At 38.5% G+C, this 13357-nt stretch overlaps 1 protein-coding gene across 3 annotated transcripts in view; it reads left to right on the top strand.

The window, feature by feature from the left end:
• The first annotated feature begins 1590 nt into the window (after positions 1-1590).
• Ets1 (ETS proto-oncogene 1, transcription factor) overlaps positions 1591-13357 on the top strand; it is a 130162-nt gene continuing 118395 nt past the window's right edge. For 2 of the 3 annotated variants that reach the window (XM_040285541.2, XM_040285538.2), the window contains exon 1: positions 1591-1710. The gene's annotated coding sequence lies outside the window, so the exon portion shown is untranslated. Of the gene's footprint in view, positions 1720-13357 lie in introns of all 3 variants that reach the window. The other variant, XM_040285539.2, reaches the window with a different exon arrangement.

Raw genomic sequence — 13357 nt, 5'->3', positions numbered from 1 at the left:
CTCTGAGGCTGGCTTTGAATTTATGATTCTCCTGCCTCAGCCTCCTGAGCAGCTGGAATCACAGGTGTGTGCCACCATGCCCATTGACTATGTACTTTTTAAATGAGGGTAGTATGTCAAAACCAACTGGGCTTTAGGGACAAATAGACAATTCCTCAGCATTTACAGACTTCTCTCACAGTATGCATTGCACTTTATGGAGGTGACTGATTGATTGATGTGTTTTTCTTCCCATGATAAAATGAGGTTGGTAGATCTACAGTGCTTAGTACAAACATTTATTAAACTAAATGGAATCAATAGCACCCTCTCTTCTTTTTTCCCCAAGCCATGTTAACGTGCAAAGGCAAAATATAAGCTATAAAATTTTACTTCAAATAAGATGTTATCTTAACTGCATTGCTAACTTTATACAATGAAGGATAGGATGCCATTGCTTTGAATGACATTCATTAGACTTTAATGGACTTTCAAAGTTGAGCATTTGTATCTATTAAAAATGAAAAGGAGTCAACCATGATAAATTTGATCTCTCATCTATTACTCAAAGTAAATGGAATATTAGAAAAGTAGCTTTAGATTTAGCAGGTAAATATTAACTTAATTTTTTTTCATAATGAAATAACCCTATTCATAGAAATGAGCTTACATAGTAGCAACATTCTTACCACCATCCAGAATGTGTGAATATGATGCGTTATATTTTTACCTAGAGCAAATGGAAGACTTTCATAGTGTTTACACTTACTTAACGAAACATATATGGATAGATGTACCTTTTTATTCCTACACTATGGGCCCTGAATTGGGACCACTAACGCTCATCTGTTTTAGAGATTACCTAACACCAGACTCATGCAAAGAGGGCATTTTAGTTTTACTTTCCAGAAGTCCCAACTCCCTATTCTGTCAGCTCTCTTCCATATGCAGTCATGTGCCACACGTCTACATATACATTCAAAGATGGAATGCATACACCAGGTGGATCCATAAGATCAAATTGGTCACAGCCATCTTAATCTAACATTCTGTGATGCTCACATAAGTCAAAGCTGCTGACTGATGCATTTATTAGAAGTATCCCAGGTCACTGACACATAACTGTAATTATTTTCTTCTCCTTAGGAAATATGGCATTTCATATCAGTTTAATAGAAACAAGAAGTTTGAGCAGCTGAGTGGGGGAAAGCTGTTCTGCTGACTGTTAATTCGTTGAACAGGTCTTACAGCAGCTCCTTCCCTCTTAAGCCTTTCCTGAGTTAGTGAATCTCCAGTTAGTGAATGTCCAGGAGAAAGTAAATCTAATGCATCCTAATGATAAGAATCAGTGTGATCCTTCAGAATTCCCTTTTTTTCATCTCCCTCATCACTTCTCCCCAAGGCTGAATTATATTTAACTGGAGAATAATTTGAAGGATCAAAAAATAAGGTGTGATTTGGTGATGCCCAAGTCCCTTTGAACCACAGTGCCTGTGGTACGGAATGCTACCCTGGTGCCAGGGCTAATGGAAGACCGCCTTTTCTCTAGCTTTCCCTGACTTGACCACACCCCCCAATTTAAGAGGCAGCTCTATTAGGAACATTGTGGTCTTTGCATCCTCTTTAGCCTCGGAGCAGAGGATTCCCGCAGGTAGTTGGAAAGAGACCGCAGACCTTGAGGAAACCTCGCTCCGCTCCGTAGCTATTCTTCACTGTCTCTCCGGCAAAGTAGTAAGTGAGGTGTGAGTTTCTGCTTAAAACTTTTCCTTCCGTTTTCTTTTTCTTGCCCCCCACCTTGTGTAATTAAAAAGAAAATCAATGGAAACTTTCAGGATACAAGCAGTTTTCTCTTCCTCTTTTAAAAAATCTTTCTTAACATCCATTCAATTGTTTAATACTATTTTTCAAAAATACGTTCTTCCCTTCTTAGAATAGTCTGAAATCAAGATTGCCTGTCAAAAAAAAAAAAAAAAAAAAAGCAAAATCATGCACATTTTAGATCTTCGCAGATCACTTGTCACAAGCTCTGAGTTTTCTTCCCAGACTGCAGCACTTCCAAAGAAATAAAACTGTAGTTCAACATAGAAATGCCTTTCTTTTTCCTCTTTCACTACTAGTGCCTATTGTTTTACTTTTTTCTTTTCCCTAGCATCTTAATGAAATGCTTTTGTAGAAAGGAAAATGCTGCAGGTTTGAGTCTTGTAAGGCAAACTAGCATGTAGGGTATTCCTCCCACCCTGTTTTTGGACTCCCGTTCCCCAGGGGTCTACCTACCAATCCTTTGGGCTGTAGTTGCAATGTGGTGCATGTGGGTAGGCAGGGGGAGTCTCCACTCAGGGGAGCATTCTTCCCAGTGTTGGAGGGCTGGACTCCAGCGGTCAGTACAGAGAAGCAGGGGTTGCGCGAGTGGCAATTTCTCTTCATTCACTGGTTGTATCCAGCCATTCCACTTTGTCTGTGTCTTCTCATCTACGGTTAAAAGTGTTTCAGTTACCGCCTTTGAAAGTAGTATTTTCAGTGAGCGAATGGTGGGAAAGATGCTGGGTTACTGAGATCAAGGCGTTCAAGGTTTTCTTTATTAGCTTTCTTCTTTTACTTTTTAATTCCAAGGCCATTTTTCTTCCTACTTTATACCGCTGCTGCAGGCGTGCTTGGGGTGGGGTGGCGGGCATGGAGGCATTTGTTAAACAACAGGAAATCCAGATCCTAAAATGATAACTCTGGCAGCTCCATTTGATTTGTAGAATTGCTGACACTTTAACCCTTTCATCAGTTGTGGTTCTGGATTGCTTCACCTCTCTCTCTCTCTCTCTTTTTTTTTTTATCTCAAGAGAAAAGCCTTGGTAGATATGGATTCTGCGGGGAGGGCAGCCACTGTTACTGTTGAGACTCTACTTACCTGGTGTTCCTGAATAGAGAGGAAAGGAGAGCTAATGAGTTAATGTCTGAAAAGTGCTTTGAAGATGAAAAGGTCTTTTCATGTGTTCGGGTATTGTAGTTATTAATATTAATATTTGAAGAAGCATGCTGCTTCTAATGGTAAATCAACAACGTCCATCCTTGCCAGCTCAGTAATGAAATAACAAACAGTGGAGGCTGCTGCGTAGCCTCTTCCGTCCTGGTTCCTCCTGGTTCCCCTGCTGAGGATGTGGGAAGGGAGTCTGATTCTGGAGGGGCAACCTGACAGGCTCCTGCACAGAAGTGCTAGTTGCTAGAAGTGCAAGGAGGTCCTAGACCAGTGTATAAAGGGGCGAGATCCTTGAACATCTGGCCATCTGTGACCTTTGAGAATCGACTGAGAGCATGGGTCTGGGCCAGTTACCTATCCTAGGTACAGATAGGCATTCAAAGGCAAGTAGGATCAGAACTAGTACCTCCTCTGAATTTGGATTTGGGAAAGTGGCTGTGCATTTGGCCTCTCTCTGAGAGATCAACTTTATAACTTAGATCAAGTTATTGAACATAACTGTGCCTTATTTTCTTCATCTCTAAAATATGAATGATATTTGTGCCCCACCTTGTTCTAAGAGGTGAGCGACTAGAAGTAAATATTGCAGAACTTGGAATAATAAAAGTGTCAATGGGCCCAGGAAAGTTTGAAGAAATGTGCTAAGAAACTGGGTCCCTGAAGGGCTGAGAGGCAGAAGAAAGCAAATGCTTTGGAAACACCATTGGCACCTACAGATAGATCTTTCTCTGATTGCACAGAGAGCTTCCGTGCACGGGCTATTGAGCTAACTCAAATTCTACTGTACCTCATGGTCTTATTTATTGGTGAACAGTTTTTCCCCCCATACCTGCTATCCTTTTCTGATTACTCATACACACCAATGAGTAATCATTCACATCAAAAAGCGGAAGAAATGGATACATCCTAAAAGCTGGGGCTCCTGTCTCCCTTTCCTCTCTCTTCTTTCTTTCCTTCCCTCATTTCTTTCTTTCTTCTTTCCTCCCTCTCTCTCCCTTTTGAATTCTCTTTTGAAATAAAAAAAGTATTTAGTATTTGAATAAAATCAATGGTTATACAGCAATTTAGTGGCATTTGAGGCAAATCTTGCAAATTTCTTCAATCCTGGGGAAACTGAGATAAGGAGACAACTTTTTTTTTTTTTTTTACATCTCCTTTATCTTTACTCAACTGAAAATGTAGTTTTATGGAACTCAGTCTTTTAATCTAACTGATTCTCTGCCTATCATCTCTGGTTTCCTCCACTTTACCTGAGGAAGGATTGTAATTGCTAATGTTTATTGAGAGGTTGGTGTGTTCCACTGACTTTGCTAGATGGTTTGTGTGGGTTCGTGGTGGGACCCTGATTAGAGTCAAGGGGATGTGAGCCCAGAGCTTGTGACTGGAATCTCATGTCATAGGATTCTAAGGAACTCTGAGACACTCTAATTTAGGCTGGATTTTTCTGCTTATTTGGGAGAATACCATGGATTAGGCCTATTTTCTGAAGGAAAATCTGTGGATTAAGTATTCATTATCAAGAAGACACTGACGCTGACTGAGCATGCTAGCACACATCTGTAATTTCAGCAACTCCAGAGACTGAGACAGAAGGATCCCAAGTTCAAGACTAGCCTCAGCAATTTACAGAGACATTGTCTCAAAATAAAAAGGACTGGGAATGCAGCTTGGGGTAAAGTGCCATGTGTTCAATCCCCAGTATCAAAAATAAACAAACAAATAAATAAAAAGACACTGACTCTAGAAGAAGGTTACAGGGTCTCTCTATTTGCTTGGATTAGTAAACTGATCTGTCTTGTGACAAATGTCATTGAATATATTAGGAAAATACTCTATGGGGACAAATAAGGGTTTTCAAGAGATGTAGAAAATACTAGGATTTTAGACTTTTTAGATTTTTTTTTAAACTTTTCAATTTTAAATAACTCCAGATGTAGAAAAGATTGCAAAACAAAAAGAAGTCTCCCCAAATTTGAGACTTTTAAAATCGTGAAAAATGGAAGGAAAAGCATTTTTGGTACTTCGGTGATCCTTAACCCAAATGATTTCTGTGGATGGGGAGAGCCCCATTGCCATATTCTTGATATAAGAGACTATAGAAATAAAACCAGGGCTTCTTCAGAAAGACCAGAAGCTTTGTCAGAAGTGGCCATCATCTGGCAGGTAGTTTGAGAAGCCCAGAGAGGTCCAAAGCCACTTGAGCTTCTCCAGCCAGGTTTGTATTGCACATTAGATTGCCAAATGCTTCAGCGTTGGTACAGATGTCTTCTGGTCTGTTTCTCAGTAGGCTTGTGCCTCCCAAAATAAACATGATATTGTTAAAAATACTCAGAAATGTGATCATATAAGTACAGCCACTGCCTTGCTTCTCAAGGTGAGATCTTATGACCTGCAGCATCCAGTCCAGACCACATGGATTTGGCTTTGTAACAGAATCCTGGGGTAATTCATATGCATATTATAGTTTGGGTGGCACTACTTTACAGGAAAACAAGAATGAAAGAAAGAAAGAAAGAAAGAAAGAAAGAAAGAAAGAAAGAAAGAAAGAAAGAGAAAGAAAGTGAGAGAGAAAGAAAGTGAGAGAGAAAGAAAGAAAGAAACACAGAGAAAGAAAGAAAGAAAGAAGGAAGGAAAGAAAGGGAAAGAAACTGAACAAACAGAAAAATGCAATGTTTTCCAGAGCAATTTACTACTTCCTTATATTTATAGTTACAGTGTTACTCAACAAAAGATTGACATTTATATCAAAAAGATGTTGGTTTTACTCGGTAAGCTGCAGTAGTTCCCCATTTGTGCTAAGCAATCTTTCTATGAGTTCGGAGTGCTGTAAGAAAAATGCTTACTTCTTGGTTTTATACATAACAATGGTACAAACTGACTGCCATTCCACAGAAATCTTGGCTCTTTTCTTCTGCAAAGTTTTTGATAAACACTACTCAACCTGTGATTATTAAAGAGAATCCTTTTTGAGATTTAAATGCAAATCCTTAAAAAAGTGGTGAGAATGCTAGCTTTAATTTTTTTTTTTTTCTGGTGCTAGGGGTTGAACCCAGGGTTTGTGCATGTGAGGCAAGCACTCTACCAACTGAACTATATCCCCAGCCCTTTAATTCTTGAATAGAGCCTCGGTTACTTTTCATCCGAATTCTAGCTTTAATTTTTAAATAAATAGCCTCTGTTACCTTGGGTGGTAAAAATAAGAACTAATAAAAAATTACTATTGCTACTACTAGTGACTGCTTACTAAGTGACAGGCAACTATTAATAAAATAGCAATAATAAGAGCAATTTATTGACAATTTCACCATATGTAAAGTGCTTTGCTAAGTACTTTCATTTGTATAATCCTTTTCAATAGTCCCCAAACAGTTGGTATTATCTTCACTTTATAGTCTTCACTAAGACTGTGAAGAAATTTGGCGATTACTAAGGGGCTCTGCTTTCACCCATAGTCTAACTCCAGAGAGCTTGCCCAACATGGAAACTCTCGGGGATAGATTCATTCAAACAAAAAATGAACCAACTTGATGAATTTTTTTTCCAACTCCAAAATTCATTGAATTTTCAAAATCCCTCTTTGTAGAAGAATGCCAGCAAGCTGTTTGGCATTATACTGAGAAATTGGAACCTTACAATTTGGGCAATAAAACAAATGAAACTCCATCATGAAAATCACAATAAGACACAGTCCAAAAAGTTACTTTCAAAATTTGGGGGATCTAAGTTAGTTGGCATCTTTTAGTTCAATTTTATCGGGACATTATTAAAACAATCTAGTATCTTTTAATTTTTTTCTCAATCTCTCTATTTGTGGTGAATCTCAGTTTTGTTGAGACTCTTTTAGAACCAGAACCAAATCTATTTTAGATTAAATCCCACATAGTCCACACACTATGGGTCAAAAGGAAATTACTTAGAATTTTAGGCTTTCAGGGATTTCTTTGTTACCCATTGGGTGAGTGTTGACATTTTCAGTCTTCCAGACCTTCAGATTGGACTCAGTCAAGAATCTTTTATATCCCGACCTAGACTACTTCCATTATTAGGAAGCAAAGAGTACTTCATTCCTCTATTCTTTTTGGTTTACGGGTTCTTTGTAAAGAACAATTGTAACTTACTTATTCAGTTAGTTATGAGTACCCAACATATTCATGGCACTGGAATATGTCTGAAGGCCAAGTGTGATCATTTGTTGAATTTCATGGTCAAACACAGGCATGAAGAATAGAATTTCAGCATCAGAGATGACCACTTTTACTATGAAGCAATTCATTGAATGTTGTCCTTGATCTTTCAGAGGATGTTTCCACATGAAGTATGTAGGAACGGTGGAAAAACCTCTGTAAACTCGACAAGCCAAAACAACCTGTCGGAGATGAGATTTTTATTAGCAGGACCATAGCTGGCAGTCGCACAAGAGAGGGGGGTGGGGAGAGAGAGAGAGAGAGAGAAAGAGAGAGGAGAGGGGGAAGAGACAGAGGAGAGTAAGAGAGAGAGCGCGAATGGGGTGTTGATATTTATGGGCTTAACCCAGGATGAGGAGGAGCAAGGCAAGCGAGCTGTTACTTCTTCAGTGTCCATGAATTCGCGCCACTTCAGAGTTTGGAGGTGCGCCATTCAAAGTTCGAGCCATTCACAGGGATTGGAGGTGAGGGTTCGCGCACCATTCAGTGCGTCATGGACCTGAGCTCCCGGAAGAGAAGCGCTCCGGGCGCCATCTTTACCAACAAAGTTGATACACTAGATTTTTTACCCCCAGTGCTGGTGATTGAGCCCAAGGCCCTGCCTATGCTAGGCATGTGCTCTACCATTGAGCTACAACCTCAGCCACCTCAGCCCAGGGCTGATAGACTAGAAGTAGTAGTTAGTTTCTGACAAGTTTCAGAGACTAGGTTCAGCATTCTCTGGATAAATTCCTTGACATATTAGAGTTGGCATTTTTGTTTTGTTTTTAAGAGAGAGCAAGAGACATTTTTTTAAATATTTATTTTTCAGTTTTTGGTGGAAACTACATCTTTATTTTATTTTTACGTGGTGCTGAGGATTGAACCCAGCGCCCTGCACATGCCAGGCGAGCGCGCTACTGCTTGAGTCACATCTCCAGCCCCCTAGAGTTGGCAGTTTTAATGTACTCCCTTGATGCTTATGAGAAGTGTTACCTTCATGCCTGTTGTTGACAATGTGCTCCAACAGTGTGATGGTGAGGGAACACTTTCCATCCAGGAGGAAATGCAAAAATATGTAGTACTCCTTGTTTCCTAACTATCATGGTACATTGGAGTAAAGGCATCTTTTTTTTTTTTTTTTTTAGAGAGAGAGAGAATTTTATTTTTAATATTTATTTTTTAGTTCTCGGCAGACACAACATCTTTGTTGGTATGTGGTGCTGAGGATCGAACCCGGGCTGCATGCATGCCAGGCGAGCGCGTTACCGCCTGAGCCACATCCCCAGCCCCTTAAAGGCATCTTTTATCTCTATTTTTTTGTTGGGGGGAGACAGTAGTGACCTACTTCTCAAGGAAGTATAAAACAATCTACTTTTGTAATATTATAAAGACATGTTATACTCAAATTCGAGACTCCCAAAAGACCACCAGAGACCAAGATCGATGTAAGCAGCAAAGAGGTGTTTATTGCGAGCTAGCTCCGTCCTCCGCGTGCACACAGCAACTGGTGACGCTGAGAGGCCCCGAGCTCAGGGTTTGCAGCAGTTTTATACACTCTTAGGGGAAGGCAGGGACCTCACGTACATCACAGCATCTCTTAGCAAATCATCACACACCATGGGAAAATCAAACAACAACTCTTAACATTGATTAGCACATTCACTGGCAGGAACAAGTTGGGTAGGGGTGATTGGTTAGTACAAGAGGGAGATTCGTTTGAACTGATTGGTTTAAGCCACGAGGGGTGTACGTGCTGAACTACATGGTTTCCCAACATGTTATCAACCACCATAAACTACTGGGAGGGTCATCTGACATCCCAGGTATTTCCCTGACTCATGCTGATTGGTGGTTGCTAGGGGGCTGCTATGGATCCTCTCACCTTGCCTAACTGAGTCAGAGACACCTAGCTCCACAGATCTCTCCTGTTATTTGTAGATAAACAATTCAGCAGGGTGGGTATGTGCCTAGGAGTGCTCTGTGGGTCTTTCCAAGGACAAGGGTTACATCCCTTTCCTTGGACAGGCTTTGCTCTGAGGTAGAGGCTGGTTTCTCAGACATAATCCATTTCAGTATATTCTGAGTCAGATTAGTTGAGCTATGTGCATTCATACCAGACTTGAAAATGTTGTGCTTAGTTGGGAGATTTTTCTTTTTTTAAAAAAAATTATTATTAGTTGTTCAAAACATTACAAAGCTCTTGACGTATCATATTTCGTACATTTGATTCAAGCGGATTATGAACTCCCATTTTTACCCCGTATACAGATTGCAGAATCACATCGGTTACACATCCACTTTTTTACATACTGCCATACTAGTGTATGTTGTATTCTGCTGCCTTTCCTATCCTCTACTATCCCCCCTCCCTCCCCTCCCCTCCCCTCCCATCTTCTCTCTCTACCCCATCTACTGTAATTCATTTCTCTCTCTTATTTTTTTTACCCTTTCTCCTCACTTCCTCTTGTATGTAATTTTGTATAACAATGAGAGTCTCCTTCCATTTCCATGCAATTTCCCTTCTCTCTCCCTTTCCCTCCCCTGTCTCGTCCCTGTTTAATGGTGATCTTCTTCTCATGCTCTTCCTCCCTGCTCTGTTCTTAGTTGCTCTCCTTATATCAAAGATGACATTTGGCATTTGTTTTTTAGGGATTGGCTAGCTTCACTTAGCATAATCTGCTCTAATGCCATCCATTTCCCTGCAAATGCCTTGATTTTGTCATTTTTTTAGTGCTGAGTAGTACTCCATTGTGTATAAATGCCACATTTTTTTTATCCATTCATCTACAGTCTAGCTATTGTGAATTGTGCTGCTATGAGCATCGATGTAGCAGTATCCCTATAGTATGCTCTTTTAAGGTCTTTAGGAAATAGTCCAAGAAGGGGAATAGCTGGGTCAAATGTGGTTCCATTCCCAGCTTTCCAAGGAATCTCCATACTGCTTTCCAAATTGGCCACACCAATTTGCAGTCCCACCAGCAATGTATAAGTGTACCCTTTTCCCCACATCCTCACCAGCACTTATTGTTGTTTGACTTCATAATGGCTGCCAATCTTACTGGAGTGAGATGGTATATTAGGGTAGTTTTGATTGGTAGTGAAAATTTATTATTTGCTTTTCTTTCTTGTTGCTTTGAAGAGACTTCTGCCCAGGTCAACTAGTAGTTTAAAATCCTATAAGTGAGAGTCACACTCAATTTGAGGAGTCAAGCTGGTATTAGATTTTGCCTCTTACATTAAGTACAGAATTTTTAGCTGAATTCTAACGACCCAGTCTTTGTTTCTGGAGGAAGAAGTGAGAAGAAGGGAAGTTAAGCCTAGACCTGTATGGAACTTTTAACTGCTTCCTCTCTTTGGTACAGTCACAAATATGTTTTTAAACACAAATATAATTTTTCTGAGAAATTTTACACTGAAAGCTAGAATCTGAGAAGAGTTTTTTTTTTTTTTTAAGAAATAAAAATGGAGGTAGTTCCCTCACTAATGAAAAAAGTCTAATTCGAAAGAGCCCCTGGAATATTATCATAACATGAAGTCAGTAAGGGCATACTTCCCAAATAGAAAGATTATTATTTGTTTGCATGTATTTGCAATTTGCATATAAAAATCTTTTAGTATTCTTCCTTTTCCTATCTTAGATGAGAAAAAGAAAAAAAAAGTGTGTCACATTAGATTGGATAGAGAGAAAGGATGGGAGAGGAGCAGAGCATCACTTTTATTGGTCTGCTGGGTACTCAGAGTAAGAAAGAATGCTTAGTATTGTAATGTTAGAATACTTGGTCAAGAAGATGAGGTTCTTATAGATTTAGGAACAAGACAGAGAAACCACTTTTAATTCTAACCATTTTTTTAAATTGTAATAACAAAGTTTCCTTACAGGAGGATGAAGAATGTTCAGTTATCTAAATAGGACTTCTTTTAAAATCAAGTTCTTAGAAATTGAACATAGTAGCTTTTGTTGTACTGACATATTATAGAAAACATCTTCTAAAATCACTCAAGAAATTCAGATGGACTATGCATGGGAAGTAGAAAACAATGGAGGAGAATAGAGAAAAATCACTCTGGTAGATTGATTAGTTCACACAAATATTATGGTTGTGCTTATAGTTATTTCAGAAGCCTACTCTTAGGGTTATGCGTGGACCCAATTTGTTAAGGCAAAAAAACTTCTATTTCGTTACAAAGATATCTTTAGCCTCTTGGATATATTCAAGCTCTGAAATGTGAACTATTGTACATACCAATTCCATTTCAAGTAAATTCACTTTAAAAAACATGTACTGCATGTATATATACACCATCTAAAAAAACACCATACCTACTGTAAAGTAACCTAGAATTTAGGAGCAGAAATAGACCTATATACAGAAGTATTATGACTTTCTTACATTGTAGAGTAAACTCCAGGAGGAGGATCAAAAATGTCCATGTAGCTGCCCAGGAATATCAGAGAAAGCTATCTGAAAGAGGCAGTGATCCAAGTCTCTAAAAAACATGTTCATATGCTATAATTGGCTCTGTTTCCTCAGATTCTACCAACCATCAATCAAAAGTATTTGAAAAATATGCAACTGTACAGAACATGTACATATTTCTTTTCTTGTCACTAATCCCTAAATAACATAGGATAACAACCATTTAGTATAACATTTATGTTGTATTAGTATCACAAACAACATAAAGGTGATATAAAGTATCATAGAAGGATATGAATGGTTATAAGCACGTACTATATCATTTTATATAAAGAACTTATGCATTCACAGATTTTGGTAGTTTAGGATAGGGTGATTTTCTGGAATCAAACTCCTTTGGGTACCAAGGGATCATTGTATTCAGAAGGAAGAAATTGAAAGTCTCTACATTCTAGATTAAAGAAGTAGCCTAGGTAACATGGGTGTTTCCTTTAAATGACAGTCCTTTTGGAAGTCAAACTCACTCTCTTCTGCATTCCAAGCCAAAAGCATATCTTTTTATATAAATTGATGAGAAACCTAAATTGTTGATATCAAATAGAAATGCTAGTTGTAAATCTACTGAAATTTCATATAGCTTTCCAAGAGGAAAGGAGAAAAAATAAAATTGGCAATGTTCTGCCACAGCTTCTTGAACTTTTGTCTTCCCCATGTAATCTTCATAACCAGGAGAGGTTGTCCCATAATTCCTAGCCTGTGAAGCTAACATGAAGTCTAGAGGGCAAGTTCAAATTGAAAACACCAGACTTTGTCCATGTCAGTATAAATTTGGATTATCTGTTATAGAATGCAGTTAATATATTGAAATAGAGAATGTATACATTATTTGTCCCCAAAATACTATTTTTAGGCATTTAATGTGCATATAAAATATTTTAGAAATTTTTATAGTGATGGAGAATTGAAGACAATATATAATAGTAAGGGCTCATTAAGAAAAGTGTGCTGCATACATACAATACAATGCTTGACAGTCTTAGACTCTAGAGTATAAAGGTATATTTATTGACATAAAATTTTTTCATTGCATTATATCATAACAATGAAAATGCAGATTGTAAATAGCATGTAGAGAATAATCTGATGGAAAAATTATGATGACATGTATGTGTTCTATATATCTATATTACATTAAAATATATAGAAGAATGTTGGACAAAAATTAGTATAATTATGTCTGTATGGTGGGATTTCAAGAGATTTTGATGTCCATTTGAGTCTTTTATGTAATTTTAAAACAACTTTTGCAATGAAGATAAAACAATTTTTGCAAAATGAGTTTACAAAAAAGAATTGTAAAGCATGGTTTACTGGGCTACTTACTGAAAGTCATAGACTTTCCTTTAAGAGCAGACAACTCAAAATGAAAAACTTTTAATTGATGTCACAGTTATGTGGAAATAGAGCCAAGCAGGTCAGAGTTGATGTGAACCAATTCACATGTGAACCTTGACTGAGGCCTCATCTCTTTGGGATTTCTTACCCATCTGCTGCCTTGGCCCCAAACATCCCTCTCACTCCCTCCTAACCTTTTCTACAGTTTGTGAGTCACTCAACCTGCCCTGGTGAGATGTGGGTAAAAGGAAGTGTCAGCTTGCAGATCCTGGCCTGGTTACAAGGCTTGCAGAGGGTGGGAAGCGGGGAAGTTGGAGCAATGGTCACATGCTTTACATAGAACTCTGTCCAGAGTCAAATGGAAAACTAGTTCTAAGACACTCACATAAACCAAAGGGTTAATTATTTGCCCTCTCCATGGATTGCTTGTT

This window comes from Ictidomys tridecemlineatus, chromosome 4 (assembly GCF_052094955.1).
Source record: "Ictidomys tridecemlineatus isolate mIctTri1 chromosome 4, mIctTri1.hap1, whole genome shotgun sequence".
NCBI lineage: Eukaryota > Metazoa > Chordata > Mammalia > Rodentia > Sciuridae > Ictidomys > Ictidomys tridecemlineatus.
Note: the sequence above shows the minus strand (reverse complement) of the source record. Positions and strands in the feature narration are given on the sequence as shown.